Below are 3,728 nucleotides of genomic sequence, written 5' to 3' on the forward strand. Positions count from 1 at the left end.
GTTTAAAATACAGTAATGTAAAATAAAATGGATGACTAACCAAAAAGGTTGGGAGGAAAGTAATGGAAGTATATTATTCTGAGGTTAAGTGGTATAATATTACTTGAAGGAAGACTGTGATAAAGATATATACTATAAACACTATAGCAACCACTAAAATAAAATAAGAGTTATAGCTAATAAGCTAGCAATAAATATAAAATGGAATCATAAAAAGTATTCAGTACACCTAAAAGAAGTCAGAAAAACAGGAAAAAAGAAACAAAGAAGAGATGGGACATAAAGAAAACAAATAGCTAGATGATACATTTCAACCCAACCATATCCATAATCACATTGAATGTAAATAGTCTAATAGCCCAATAAAAGGCTGAGATTGTTTGCATGAAAAAAGCAAGACCCAATTGTAAGGTGACTACAAGAAACACACTTTAATATAAACACACAAATAGTTTAAAAGTGACAGGATGGAAAATGATATATCATGCTAACGCTAATCAAAAGAAAGCTGGAGTGCTATATTAACATCAGACAAAGCATATTCCACAGCAAATAATATTACCAGGGATAATGAATGTAACTTCATAATGATAAAAATGTCAGTCAAGAGGACATAATAATCCTAAGTGTTTATGCCTTTAACTACAGGCTTCAAAATGCATGAAGCAAAACCTCATAGAACTATAAGAAGAAATAGACAAATCCACAATTATAGTCATAGATTTCGATTCCACTCACAATAACTGATAGAACAAGAAGACAGAAATCAGTGAGGATACAGAATGTTCTAGCAACACTATGAAACTTGACCTAATTGACATTTATGGAACATTCCACCAAATAACATTCTTTTCAAGTATGCACGGAACAATTACCAAGCTAGATCATCGAATCCTTATTAGGTAGGTACTGTCATTATTTCCATTTACAGCTGAATCAACGAAGGCATAAATAGGTAACTTGCTGAAGATACACAGTTATTAAGTGTCACAGCTGGGTGTTGAACGCAGATTATCTGACCCAGAAGCCTTAATCACCAGGCTCTACCACCTCCCTTGAACACCTGGAACAGCTCAGGTCTCAGTGAAATCTCCAGGATTTAGAATGCAATCCCTTTTACATAAACAAAGGAGTAGGTTACTCAAATAGCATTTTCTAAATACTATTTAGAAAGGAAGAACGTTCCCCCTTTCCTCTCATATTCCCACTCATTCCAAATGGCCAGGCTGCTTCCTTTAAATGATGTGACTTATAGGTATCATAAACTCAGGGTCCAGAGTCCCTGGGTCTGAAAGAGAAGACAGTTGCAGACTATAAAAGGCTCAGGGGAGCTGGCTCTTCCTCAGGTGACCTCTGTGTAGGATGGGTGGTCTAACACACATTCCAACTCAGATCAAGATGCCTGCTGGCCCCTCTTTAAATGCCAGGATCCAGACCACAGCTCCTTTTGCAGGATGTGAATATGTTTTTATTAAAAAGAGGCAAGGAATCCTTAGCTTATGGTTGATTTTCTTTGTCCCCCTTCTTATCTCTGTTATTAGTACCAAAATGTGTATAATAATTACAACTCGGAAAAACTTTGTTTTACAGGGCGAGGTTTCCTTACTTATCAGCAAGAAAATGCCATAGAAGGGAACACCTTTTCAATGGATCTTTGGCTGAGACTTGGCACATGGGTGTTCTATGGAAGGAAGTGTGAAATGAGGATATTATTCTGCCTCATTATTGCTGAGGGGAGGGTTCATATTGCTCAGCAAACATGAATCTGATAGTGAAATTTAAAAAAATTAACTTTTCTCTTCAGTATGATCTCTCCCCCTCCCCCCGCACCCCCTTCCTTTCCCTCTCTCCCTCTTCATCCTTTGCACTGAGCTGCCACCCTTTATTTCACATCCAGCTGCTTTCCCTTCTACCATCTTTCCTAACTACAATCAGTGACTACCCAGTTCCAGCTGTCTCTCATTTCCCTCAACAGCCCTTTTCCCCTTCCTCCCGTTTCTGGCCCATCCAGCTCTGTCCTCCCTCCCTTCCCCAAAGCTCCACAGTCCCTGAGGAGATCAAAGAGTGAGAATGTGGCTTCAGCCCAGCCGGGAGAACTTTTCAGCTCCCCCTCCCGGCTGGGCTGAGTTGCGGGCTAAGAGCGGGAGGCTGGGCTGGGGAGGGGGGGAGGTCTTGGCTTCTTGGTGGGGGAGGGGAGTTATGATAGAGGTGTCTGAAGCAGCGTTGTGCATCGTAGAAAAATACAATTCCCTTAGTACTTGCTGGTTAGCGTGGTGTCCCTCGGTTCGGGTCCTTGCTACACATTCTTGAAAGCCATTGTTTACTTTGGGGTTTTGGAAGTGAGAAACAACGAGGGCGGGCGCGGAGGGGATACTGGGAGCGCTTCCCAGGTACTGAATTGACCCGAGAATCAGTGGAGAGAAGTCGTCCTCCAGGAGGTGGGGGCGCCCAAGAGCAAAGGAGGGGGGGCGTCCACCGGCCAATCAGGAGGCGAGGCCGAGCCCGGCTTCCCTTCCCCTCCCAGCTCCCGGGCTGGAGGCGCGCAGTGGAAAGTTGGGAGCCGCGACGGCTGGCCCGGCGGAGAGCGGCACGGCGGCGGCGGCGGCGGCGGCAACGGCGGCGGCGGAGAGGGTGTGTGTGTTTGGTGTGTGGGGGGAGGAGGGTTAGGGGTGGATGGGGGCGGGGCCCAGTTCCAGCTGTCTCTCATTTCCCTCAACAGCCCTTTTCCCCTTCCTCCCGTTTCTGGCCCATCCAGCTCTGTCCTCCCTCCCTTCCCCAAAGCTCCACAGTCCCTGAGGAGATCAAAGAGTGAGAATGTGGCTTCAGCCCAGCCGGGAGAACTTTTCAGCTCCCCCTCCCGGCTGGGCTGAGTTGCGGGCTAAGAGCGGGAGGCTGGGCTGGGGAGGGGGGGAGGTCTTGGCTTCTTGGTGGGGGAGGGGAGTTATGATAGAGGTGTCTGAAGCAGCGTTGTGCATCGTAGAAAAATACAATTCCCTTAGTACTTGCTGGTTAGCGTGGTGTCCCTCGGTTCGGGTCCTTGCTACACATTCTTGAAAGCCATTGTTTACTTTGGGGTTTTGGAAGTGAGAAACAACGAGGGCGGGCGCGGAGGGGATACTGGGAGCGCTTCCCAGGTACTGAATTGACCCGAGAATCAGTGGAGAGAAGTCGTCCTCCAGGAGGTGGGGGCGCCCAAGAGCAAAGGAGGGGGGGCGTCCACCGGCCAATCAGGAGGCGAGGCCGAGCCCGGCTTCCCTTCCCCTCCCAGCTCCCGGGCTGGAGGCGCGCAGTGGAAAGTTGGGAGCCGCGACGGCTGGCCCGGCGGAGAGCGGCACGGCGGCGGCGGCGGCGGCGGCAACGGCGGCGGCGGCAAGGGCCCCGGACTCTGTGCGGCGCCGCTGGCTCGGAACGGCCCCCGGGGCATGGGCCGGGCGCGCCGCCCGCACTCAGCCACACGCCGCCCGGGCCGCGGGCCCTCGGCTGTCCCAGAGGAGGCTGCTTCTGGACAAAAGCTGCCGCATCTCTGCCCGCCGGGCCCCTGCAGGGTTTCGGGTTTGGTGCTTGTCCCCATCTGATTCTCAGCGCCCAGTTTTTTGCGAGTTCAAAGAGGTTTCGGGAGTCGAATGAATTGCCCCGAGAAGAAACCCGCTGCCTGTTGTTGAGAAGGACTCAGCACAGTGCTTAGGCGCTCAGGGAAAAAAAAAAAAAAAAAAAAAAAAGAAAAAAAA

The sequence above is a fragment of the Lipotes vexillifer genome, unplaced genomic scaffold, assembly GCF_000442215.2.
Source record: "Lipotes vexillifer unplaced genomic scaffold, Lipotes_vexillifer_v1.1 scaffold343, whole genome shotgun sequence".
Lineage (NCBI taxonomy): Eukaryota > Metazoa > Chordata > Mammalia > Artiodactyla > Lipotidae > Lipotes > Lipotes vexillifer.